This window comes from Ursus arctos, unplaced genomic scaffold (genome assembly GCF_023065955.2).
Source record: "Ursus arctos isolate Adak ecotype North America unplaced genomic scaffold, UrsArc2.0 scaffold_6, whole genome shotgun sequence".
Classification (NCBI taxonomy): Eukaryota; Metazoa; Chordata; class Mammalia; order Carnivora; family Ursidae; genus Ursus; species Ursus arctos.
The window spans coordinates 54176823-54188988 of record NW_026623078.1 but is presented as its reverse complement, the minus strand read 5'-3'; positions in this window follow the sequence as shown (position 1 = coordinate 54188988).

Below are 12166 nucleotides of genomic sequence, written 5' to 3'. Positions count from 1 at the left end.
GAAATGAGCTATCAAGCCATGGAAAGACACAGATGAAAATTAAATGCATATTACTAAGTAAAAGAAGCCAACCAAAAAGGCCGCATATTATAGTATGGTTCCAACTATATGACATTCTGGAAAAGGCAAAACTATGGAGACAGTCCAAAGATCACGGGTTGCCAGGGGTAGTGGGGGAGGAATAAACACAGAGAGTTTCCAGGGTGGTGAAACTATTCCGTATGAAACTATAATGGTAGATACATGTCATTACACATTTGTCAACCCACAGAAAGTACAACACCAAGAATAAACTGTAGTATAATGTAGAGACTTTGGGTGATAGTGATGTGTCAATGTAGTTCATCGATTGTAACAAGCGTACCACTCCAGTGAGCGATGGTGATCGTGGGGGAGGCTGGGCACGTGTGGGATAGGAGGCATATGGAAAAGCTCTGTACCTTCCATTCAGTTTTGCTGTGAACTTAAAACTGCTCCAAAAATAAAGTCTGTTTAAAAGAAGAGTACAGGGGCGCCTGGGTGGCACAGCGGTTAAGCGTCTGCCTTCAGCTCAGGGCGTGATCCCGGCGGTATGGGATCGAGCCCCACATCAGGCTCCTCCACTATGAGCCTGCTTCTTCCTCTCCCACTCCCCCTGCTTGTGTTCCCTCTCTCGCTGGCTGTCTCTATCTCTGTCAAATAAATAAATAAAATCTTTAAAAAATAAAAATAAAAAAAAAAAATAAAAGAAGAGTACAATTAGGTGGAACGGTACAGTGTTGACGAAGGTCCGCATGAAGTCATGGCTCTGTGTCATCGTTGGAAACAAGTCTTTCTAGAATGGCCATTACGCCCATTGTAAAAATCACTTTGACTGTGGCAATAGGCAAAGCAGATCCGCAGGGACATTTCTCTAAGTACAAAAGGTACAGGAACTCAGGGCATAACCCAAACCTTCAAGCCTTTCTTTCTAGAGGCTCAGTATCGATTTCATTTGTCTTTATCAGACCTCAGATTGGGAAGAGTTTTCAGCTTATCACTTATTGCCCTGTGCCATCATTCCCCTAAGTCTGTAGCAGAATTTTCAAGGATTTTGTACTGACGGTTGCAGTCCCTGGAGGCATCAGTCACATTTTTCCAGCCAGATGGTGACTGCTGTGCTCCCTGCTAACTCTTGACCAATAATGAGTCCCAGATGTACTTCCTGCACATGCATCCTACAGTGTCCTCTTACTTTGCTACTCATCTTGCAGTATAAAGAAGCTCAAATTTGGGCTTGTTTGGATGGAATAACGCAACTCTAGTTGAGGTCATCGAAGGGTCTAAGATACACATTCCTATAATATTTCAACAAACATTATTGAGAGTCTTTTATGAGACAGACATGCTGTACTGGCGGCTATGAATCACCCCCAAGGAGTGGACTGCTGTATCCGTTAAGATGCTTTCAGCAGCAAGTAACAGAAAATTCAGCTTATTGCGGCTTAAATAAGGACACTTACTTAACAGGAAGTTCAGAGGCAGGGCTCCTCTGGAGTTGGTTCATTCAGTGACTCGCCACATCATCAAGGCTTCAGATGTTTTCAACTTTTATGTTCTGCCACTCTTAGGATTTGGGCTTTCCTCCCATGTCATCATCCCCCTGGGGCGACAGTTGGTCCAGGTGTCCCTGCTGGATGTAGCAATGTCTAGAAAAGAAGAGGACCAGTTCTTGCAGGATCTCCTGGTTAAGAGGAAGAGAAACTTTCCCAGTAGCCCCCTGCCCTTGCACATCTCATGGGCCAGAAGGGGGTCAATACTTCTCAACCAGGAGAAGGAGATAACCATAGTAGCCAATTAAGAACATGAAGAAGAAACTCCATGGAGAAGGAGGGGTCCCAGACTCTAGTAGGATTATCCTGGGGGCTCCTGGGGATTCCCTAAGAAGGCCAGGAAGTGCAGATTTCCCTCCCCTTAAAACTTGTTACCAGGACTCCTGTTGTTCCTCTTGGACTTTGCATCAGAAGCAAGAATTCAAGTTATACTTTGCATCAGAAGCGAGAATTCAAGTTATACCATGGGCAGCTGCAAAGATATTTTCCCCTTCGTGCCTGACAGAATCTTGGAAAACAGAAGGCAGAGGGAGACGGGGAGGTTCCCCTGCTGTCTGAGCCCAACAGGGTGCATTATTTGCAAACTCTTGGCTTTGAAGTTAGGAGTCAAGTCCAGTATATCTAATTCAATTCCAATTTTCTGTTGGAGTTATGGTAATCCTAGACCTCAGCTCATCCAGAACTATGAGCTAAACATTTAATTCCTCAGTATATTTAACTCATGTGGTTATGAGTCATTGTTAATACGTTCAACAGATATGCTGGTTTCCAAGCTGCATATCCAAAGTCAGGGTTTTAATTGTTTTTTTTAGTGATTTGCTCATGTCTGCATACCAGCAGTCAGGCTTGGCTGACCAAAGCCATCTTGAAATATTTAACTTAGAATTCAGTATAGGACTAAGCATGTTAAATATTTCCAAGATCTCTATCCAGAGACACAGATCCTTCATCAAAGTTAAGATCCAAACCGAATTACAGTAGGAGGTAAAACCGACTATGTATTTTATACATTAATACCATCTATGGGATGAATGGAATTTTACATGTCATGTAGACATTTTTATGAATGTAAGTACAAGTTTATTGTGTCTTTTACAAAATTGGGGGGGAAGGAAATTTTTATCTGGTGAGCAATAATTCTGAAAATTCTAGAATAATATTGATAATAACAAAATTCATAAAGCTGCTTATCTTCATATTGGTGTACGTCTTGAACTGCAGTATGCCTTCATTTAGGTGAAGTATGAAATAAAGCAAGTAATAGAAGTTTGCAAAACAGGCTGTTCTTTCTTACCACTTTGAGCATGCCCCATGACGCCCGATTTTGGAGGCAGGTGCTAGCATATGCTCGTTTTGAAATCAAACAATATAGACGTGTATACATTTGAAAGTGAAAGGTTTCCTTGTTATTAACCCTCACCATGATCTCGCTCCTTGAAAAGAACTATTGTCCACAGCTTAGTACACATTTCTAGTCATTAAACATATACACGGGACAGTGTTTGAACATAAGTTAAATAGGATTATTGTATATATGTGATATTGTGACATAATAAGAAATATATATTTGGTTTTCGGCCCCATGTCTGGCACAGAGCTTCCAAAACCCTTGGAGTTTCTGAATTGGTAAGAGTGTTAAATGTGTCTTGATATTCATAACAAACCCCTTTCAACCACACCTGAGTTTGTGTTAATGGGATGACTTTTGGAAAATACCTCAGGATGGCTGCTGGTTGCTGGGGAACCAGCCATGTGATTAGAGGGTTGTCCCTTGCAGTCCTACCCCATGACCTCCAAGGAGAGGAGAGGGCCTGGAGGTTGAATCAGTCACCAATGGTGAATGATTTAATCGATCCTTGTAATGAAGCCTCCATAAAAACCCAACAAGATGGGGTTTGGAGAGCTTCCAGGCTGGTGAATTCGTGGAAGTGTTGACTGGTTGCTCAGGGACCATGGAAGCTTTACGCCCATTTCCCCAAACTTTGCCCTATGCACCTCTTCTGGCTGTTCGACGGTATCCTTTTTACCATCCTTTATCATAAACTAGTAAACGTAGGGAAATGTTTCTCTGACTTCTGTGAACCTGTGGAGGTAGTTGTGGGAACCTCCAACTGCAGCAAGGGGTCCGAAGTAACGGGGACACCCTGGACTTGCAATTGGCATCTGAAGTGGGGGGCAGTCTTCTAGGACTGAACCCTGACGGTGGGATCTCCAGGCAGACAGTGTCAGAATGCAATTAATTGCTTGATGGCATTGAAAAAAACGCACACATTGAACACATCGTATCGTAACCTGCTTTTGTCACTAATGATGCTTTCTGGACATCTTTCCCTGTGAACATTTATAGTTGCCCCTTTTCCTTTATAACATTTTCACAGCATTCTAATGAATGAAATAAGTTATATAACCAGTTGCATACTTATAGATATTTAAGTTTCAGTTTTATTTTTTTAAAGATTTATTCATTTATTTGAGAGAGAGAGAGAGAGAGAGAGAGGGAGGGAGAGAAGGGGGAAGGGCACAGGGAGAGGGAGAGAGAGAATCTCAAGCAGACTCCCCGCGGAGTGCAGAGCCAGACATGGGGCTCGATCTCACAACCCTAAGATCATGACCTGAGCTGAAACCAAGAGCTGGACACTTAACTGAGTGAACCACGTGCCCACTTAAGTTTCAGTTTTAAACGATGCTTCAATTAATATCATTGAATAATGTTCTAGTATAATGCTAATCCCTATCAGAATTTATGTTGTTTGTCTATTTAGTTACTTGCTCATTGTCTGACACCCCCTGGGATATAAGCTCTGTGAATGCAGGAGCTTGTTCCTTGTTCCCCATTACGTCCTTAGCAGCTGGGACAGTACCTGACAGATAATATCAGCTGTTGTTGTTACTGGGAGCACATACGTATTTCCACCTTTTCAAAGATCCAGCCTGGGGCGAGGTGGCTCCTTCTGGCCCTCTCCCTACCTAGTCCCTGGCTTAGCCAGTTACAACTGCTTCCTGCCTAAGCAGTGTCCTTGTAGAGATCCTGCTTCTCTAAAACCTTGAAATATTCATAGTTTGAAAACTAGGAACCAGTTCAGATCTCAGGAATTCCACCCCCACCACGGCCCCTTGCCTCTTGCTGACTTATCTGACTGCCTGAGGTAGGCGGGGAACCAGGACACATTCAGTCACTCACATCTCTTGACATTTTTGCTCTTGGTAAAATCCAATGGCCCATTTACCATCCATCTGTATATCTTCTTTGGTGAGGTTCTATTAAGCTCTTTTGCCCATTTTTTAGTTTGTGTTGTCTGTTTTCTTATTTTTTTAATTTTAAGAGCTCTTTATATATTTGGGATAATAATCCTTTATCAGATGCATCTTTGCAAATATTTTCTCCCAGTCTGTGGCTTGTTTTGTAATGCCCTTGACATGGTTTTTCACAGAACAGAAGTTTGTAATTTTATTTCATTTTTTAAAAAGATTTTATTTGAGAGAGAGAGAGTGAAAAAGAGAGAGATCACGATGAGCAGGGGTTAGAGGTAGAAAGAGAAGCAGACTCCCCGCTAAGCAAGGAGCCTGATGTGGGGCTCAATCCCAGGACCCTGGGATCATGACCTGAGCCGAAGGCAGACGCTTAACCGACTGAGCCACCCAGGCGCCCCAGAAGTTTGTAATTTTAATGAAGTCCGGCTTATCACTTATTTCTTTCATGGATCATGCTTTTGGTGTTGTATCTAAAAAGTCATCACGAAACCCAAGGTCATCCAGGCTTTCTCCTATGTTGAAACTCCTACGAGCTTTATAGTTTCGTGTTTTACATTTGAGTGTATGCTCCATTTTGATTTAATTTTTGCGAAGAATATAAGGTCTTGTGTAGACACATTTTTGTTTTTTGCATGTAAATGTCCAGTTGTTCCAGCATCGTTTGTTAAGTATGGGAGTTTTTCCAATCTTTTACCCAACTGTGATTAGCAACAGAGCTCTAAGAACAAAGCACAACCTGTCTTTTCCCACTTGATTTATTAATAGATTTACCAAAAATCTCTACAGTGTGTCTGAGTGGTTCCTCATTTAGTTTTACCTCCCCTGAGTTTTGAGACTGTATGCTATTTTTGTATTTGAGGGTCCTGAATAAATGATACCTACACCTGAAAGCACTGGAGCTGTTGACACGAGTCAAGCAGGTGAAGATAACAATCCCACTTTGGTGAATGTGAAGCCTGCTGCTGGAGAACGTGGCTTGTTGTGAGCGAAATGGGCCTGCTTCTGCTCCTTGCCTCCTAATGCTCCGAGTTTAGATCTTAGCACAGGCCACCCAAGGGAAAACAGCTTACACCCACTACCCTCCCAAACACACAGGTTGGATATCTATTGATTTTAAAACCGAGAATGCTGAACACACCCTTCAGTCTGCCTTAGTAAAAGGCCTTTAAACCAGGGAATGGCCCTGTTTCCAAATCCAGAGCAATTTGGAATAGGCATCTCAGTAAAATATAAAATTCTTGTCATGGGCCCTTCTCTTCAAGATTTTATTTTATTTATTTGCCAGAAAGAGAGAGAGAGAAAACAGAAGCAAGGGGAGAGGCAGGCAGAGGGAGAAGCAGACTCCCCGCTGAGCAGGGAGCCCAATGTGGGGCTCTATCCCAGGACCCTGGGATCATGACCTGAGCCGAAGACAGGTGTTTAACTGACTGAGCCCCCCAGGCGGCCCGTGGGCTTATATGAGACACATGATTTTAAGTCTTCGGTATATCTCGAGTTCCATCCCATGAGGACCTTGCCTGAAGCCTGAGGTACAAACAGTTGACCTTAACACCGCATCCCATGGACAAATGGCAAGGAGGGACTGCAGCACGTGCCTCTGCTCACACGTGCCTCAGCTCACACATGCCTCAGCTCACAGCAGGAACACGATCCAACGTGGACACCAGCGTCTCATTCTGCAGACACTGCAAAACTGACCCAAAATATACAAATAGCTATCGGGAGTCCCTGAGTTCAGGATCTATAGCGAGTATATAATCTTGCCAAAATATAACTCACGTGTTCTCCTTGGCTGTGTTCTGGACGTGAACGGTGTGGCCGGCGGGGAGAGCGGGGTGGCTCAGAAAGTTCCGGCAGTCTCCCAGGATGCAGCTGGGCCTTATCTTGGGCTGAGGTATTTAGTATTTCATCCCCTTGATTAAAAGTAACGAATCTCTGGCTTAGGTGTCAGGTGGGTAGGAACGTTATTTTTGCTCTTGGCAAACACTTAAGAGGAAAAGTTGACTCAGCTGCTCTGGAGGGACAGGACTAGGGCATCCTCTAAGAGCAGAGCTAATCTTTCAGCAGGTTAGGCAGCAGGCAGGGACGGACGGGAAACGTATGGCCTTCACAGTTCTGCTGAAGTTTGGAACTGCCCAGCCAGCTGGGAACTGCTGATCCAAACGGGGTGGTCCCCGAGAAGACCTCGCCCGAAGCTCCTAGAACAAAGCCGGTGAGAAGCGGCCAGCATCACTCTCATAAGCCCCGCCGTCTGCGCTCAGGGCCGTGGGTGAACGCACCGGGGGCGTCTCGAGAGGAGGACAGGGGTCTGCCTTCTGCTGAAAGCCGCCAACGCCTTAGCCTCTCCCTGACCTTCAGACCTCAGACTTCTGCATTCACTCTTGAAGTTGGTGAGTGTGAATTATCCACGCCGGGGGCACCGAAGGTGGTGGTGGTCTAGTTGTGTTGGGGGAGGCAGAGGGGGTGGCAGATGGAAAGAATTTGCTATCGTGGGTTTTCTGTGGACTTCAGCCTTCCCTTGTGTCCCCCCATATCACATCCTGGGGGGCTGGTCCTCTGGCCACCTGTGTCTCCCGTTGCTGGGATCAAGTGCGCAGGTCTAAGCTTTATTCGTGGGGGTAGGAGTGGAGTCTGGGGAGGGGACTCAAGAAGTAGGCACAGAGGTTCTCAGAACACCTGCGGGATTGCCTACTGAAGAGAAGGCGGCTTCGGGGGCAGGAGAGGCGCAGCAGGGAGGAACGAAAGGAAGTTTAACTAGATGAACTGGGGGCCTGCCCGGGTCTCATGGGGTCTGCTGCCCCTCCCCGCGCGCTAGCAGCTCACAGCAGGGAGGCCTTGACCGCCAGACTCAGTCCCCCTCAGACAGATGGGCTGGACCCACTGCATCACCATCAGCTGGATCCGGGCTCAGTACATTTTCCTTAAAAAAAAATTAATTTGTATTTCATGGAGCACTGGGTGTTATACGCAAACAATGACTCGTGGAACACTACATCAAAAACTCATGATGTACGGTATGGTGACTAACATAATAAAAAATTAATTTTTTAATACACCACATGATATATTAACAGGTTCTCTTCACAAAAATTTAAACATTACAGACCAGGTTCAAGTCTGCTTTGATTATTACCTACAACGCTGATCCCCTCCCCAGAGATCACGCATTTACCACGTTTCCTGGAGTCTTCTCATGCATTTACATTTATGTATCTGTATGACCTATACAGGGTTACTCTGTGTGGTGAGGGACTGCTTGCATGCGTGGTGTCATCATGCATTTAGATACATGGATATGTAACAAGAGAAAACACAGTACAGTTCTCTGGGGTGGGGCTTTTTACATGCACAGTATTATTCTGTAAGTATAGTTTTGCAACTTGCTTTTTGGTGCATAACCATGTCTTGGAAGGCTTCCATGTCCGTGCGTTTAGACTTCATTCTTCCGAACTGCTCATTCTTTAGGTGTTCTTGCCTCTTTCACACGTGAATTCATTCTCCTCCATCACTCTGGACGCTTGGTGAGTAGAGACGACAGGGTCTTATATTGTTTAGATCTCTTCTGAGTGTCCAGGGTAGCCAGACTCTGCCCTGCCTCTGAAGTCCCCGAGGCTCCCTCGGCCTGGTTTCCGATGTGTCAGCCCCCTTTCCTGGTCTCTGCTTCATCAGGAAAGCGGTGGGACCTCTCCGTGTCGGCAGGGCAGGCCTGGAAAGCCCTTCCCGGAGTCCGAGGACCAGTGACAAAGAGGCAGTGAGGACTGTGCGTCGAGGAAACACAGTCCTCCTGTTCTGTTTTACCGTACTTGTTTGCCCGCAGCCTGCCGACCAGGTCAGCTCTAGAAACAGAGCGTGCCATTCTCCTTCCCTCGGAGCCTGCGCAGAGAGAGGCGGCGGCAAGGGCCAGCAGCGGTTTTGCCAGTGGTCAGCTTTGTTTACTGGCTCTGGAGGCTTCTGTTTTATGAGTTTTCATGGGGGCCACGGGACTGGCCATTCGAAAGGGCGGAAACTGCTATGGGACCTTATACTTGACTGGTGAATTTTTCCAGATAAAGTCTTAAATCTATGTATTCAGCCTTATGTATTTTCTGGCAGTGAAACTAATTAGATCGTAGAATAGGCCCCCAAGAAAATAAGCCCACAAACTTGCCAGTTTTACTTTAGCACCTTGGCAAATAAGATGGAGAAAATATTAAGATATTTTCTTTTGGGGTTAGGACAAACTTTTCTTAATCTTTGTTGATTTTTTGTGTGTGTGCTTCTTCGCTCGACATTTTCTAAATGTAATAATCTGTAGATTTATAAACCTAAGTATTAAACATCGAGTTTAACAGACTCTTTGCACTTGAGTATGTCAAAACCCAGTATACGTGCCAAATAAGGAGGAAATATTTGTAAAAATAATGTAAATCAAGATGAACTATGGCATGAGTTGGGAGAAAATGGTTTATTTGAAAAACGTCCTTTAAGATGTTTCTGTTGAAACAAGTAGATTCTCTCTTTCTCTCACCCTTTTTTTTTGTGGTGGATATCCTTAGAAGTTTCTTCTGGTTTTCTCCTTTTTCTTTCTAGGGATGGAAAATAAAAGCCTTGGATTTGGCTGGTAAAATTCATTCATTTTAGCATCATTTTTTCATTTATTTTCATTTCTAACTAGTATTTACCACTTCTAGTCCTTCCTTCTTTTCCTCTTCCCTACTTTTGCCATATGGCTCCCTTTAGCTTCCCCTCCCCCAGCAGGGTCCGCAGCAGAATTTCCAAGGCCGCTCTCCCCTGCTGTTCAGCTCTGGGGGCCAATGTCTTTGGAGAAGTTTGGATCAGGCTTTTAATCTTTTCTTGTCTGCTCTCTATTGACGCAAAGGAATTAATGAAAGTTTGATTCTTCTGTACATACAGATCACAGTGGCCACTGTTAGAAACCTTCAACGTCTGGAACTTTCAGTGTTTGACTTGCGCTGGCAGTGAGGTATTAAAGATCATGCTTTTCACGCAGAAGAGTTATAGGAATGCTTCTTGTGATTATTAAAAATTATATCTTTCCTTTCTTGAGAGTTCCAGAGCCTGCCTTGGCAACGTTAAAACTTTCCAGCAGTCGTAACTGGAAGAGCCCACCAGTGGCGTGTTTCTGAGAAGTAAGGAAGCACTAAAGCAGTGATTTTGATGATGGGTGGTAATTACAAGCTGTTTTTGGTCTAGTTTTTCGAGGAAAGTCTAGGAAAGATTCCTTCGCTACCATAAATAGCCTAGCAGATGGATCCTAATGGATGTACTGTCTTTTCGGAAGATGGTATTCCATAACATTCTGTTGAGGATTTGTGGATGATTTTCAAGGTGAAACGTTCCTTCATCATATCTTTTCTGCTGTGGAGTTTAGCTGCACATTGCTCACGCCAATATTGTTATTGCAAATGTAAATATGATATTTAGGTCCACTTGCTTCGTCAAAAAATGTTCTGTAATTCTGATAAAATTAATGTCCCCACTTCTGGAACAGTAGGCTCTTTTTGCATCATGGACTCTGGTCTCCTGAAAAAGAGAAACTGCTGTTTTATTTGAAATTAGATGATAGTCTTGAAGTTTGCTCTTAGAAGTAGAATATTTTAAAAAATTTAAGCTTACTGATTACAAATGCTATGTCCCTGGTTGAGGAGTCATTTAGAATACAAGTAGGTATAGATGTACATTTTTATCTTAAATAAATTGCTAACAAATCAAATCCAGCAGGATACTAAATGTTACACCATGATCACTTTGGGTTATTCAAAGAACGAATGAATGGCATTATACTAGGAAATTTATTTTACTACATTAGACTTGTAGGTTGAAACGTTGCTGGCCAATTACTGAGTAAGGCGGTTCCTCCTCCCTCCCAGTCGCACACCTAGACTGCATTTCCCAACCTGCCTTGCAGTTGGGTGTGATTCTGTGCCTGGGTTCTGGCAAGTGGAATGTAGCTGGAAATGATGGGAACCACTTCCCACTCTGACACATTTTTCTGTGCAATCGTTTACTCTCTCTTCCTCCATCTGCTGGCTGGGTGCAGAGAATCCTGCAAAGGACCTGCAGTTCTAGGGGATGGCTGTGGATGGCTGCATCGGAAGGTGGAACTGGTGGGTCCTTGAACGATCAGGTGGAAGGCTACCTCAAGAACACGTATACCTGCCCCATGAATAACAGCTCCTTCAGCTGCTAGCCTCTCGAGGATGGTCATTGCAGTTAGCCTACCTCGACTAATACAGCAAAAAGCATTCAATCAAAATTCAGCACCCACTAATCTGAAAAAAGTCGTTAAAATAAGATTTGTTATTAACTTGTTTAAAAAGATCTATCTTCTCTCAAATGCCAACGTTGTTCTTAATGATGAAATGCTAGAGACCTTCTCATTAAAATAAACCAGACCAGGATGCCCACTGCTACCGCTATGAACAATGATAGGCTCCCAGTTCAAGCTAATAGATGAGAAATAAAATTACCATTATTTGAGATGAAAAGGTCATCTAAAGATTATTGAAAATCCAGGAAAAATCAACTGTAAATTTTTAGAGTGACTAGGAGACTTTAATAAAGTCATCCTTTACAAAATAAATATTAAAAGTTCGTGTTTTCTACATGATCTTTAAGAAGCAAGTTACGTATCTGCAACTATAAAGAATCATGAAACAGAAAGATACTATTTAAAATAAGAGACAAAAATGCTCTGTGAAGTTAAAATTATGACAGCCCAACTAAAAATTCAATAGAAATTTAGAAGGTGAGAAATTTTCTTAGAGAACCAAAATTCAAAGAGATGGACAAAAAGAGAGGAAAGATGAGAAAATTGGAAGAGCCACCTAAGATGTCCACGATTGGATTGAAAGGGATTCTAGTAAAAAAGAGCAAGCAGAAGGGAGGAAATTCTCTCTCTCACACACACAGACCACACATACGCAAAGGACATTTCACTGAATTGAACGTCTAAATTAAAGCCTGTACTTCATTCAGATGCCCTTAGTTTTTACCTACAGCACCTTTCCTTTTCCGGGAAACCACATGACATCCAGTCACCATGTCCCCTTAGGCATCTCTTGGCTGTGACCATTTCTGACTTAATTTTTGATGATCTTGGTAGCTTTGAGTGCTGGTCAGGTATTTTGTAAAATGTCCATCTGTTGGGATTTGCCTGCTTTTCTCACAGCTAGACTGAGGTTATGGCTTTGGGGGAGGAAGATCATCACAAGGCCAAGTGCCATTTTCATCAGCTCATAGGAAGGGCACCAACTCTCAACAGGCCCTCTACTGCTGTCGACTCTGTCCCCTGGCTCGGGCAGTGTCAAGTTTCTCTACCGTGGAAGTTCTTCCCCCGCCCC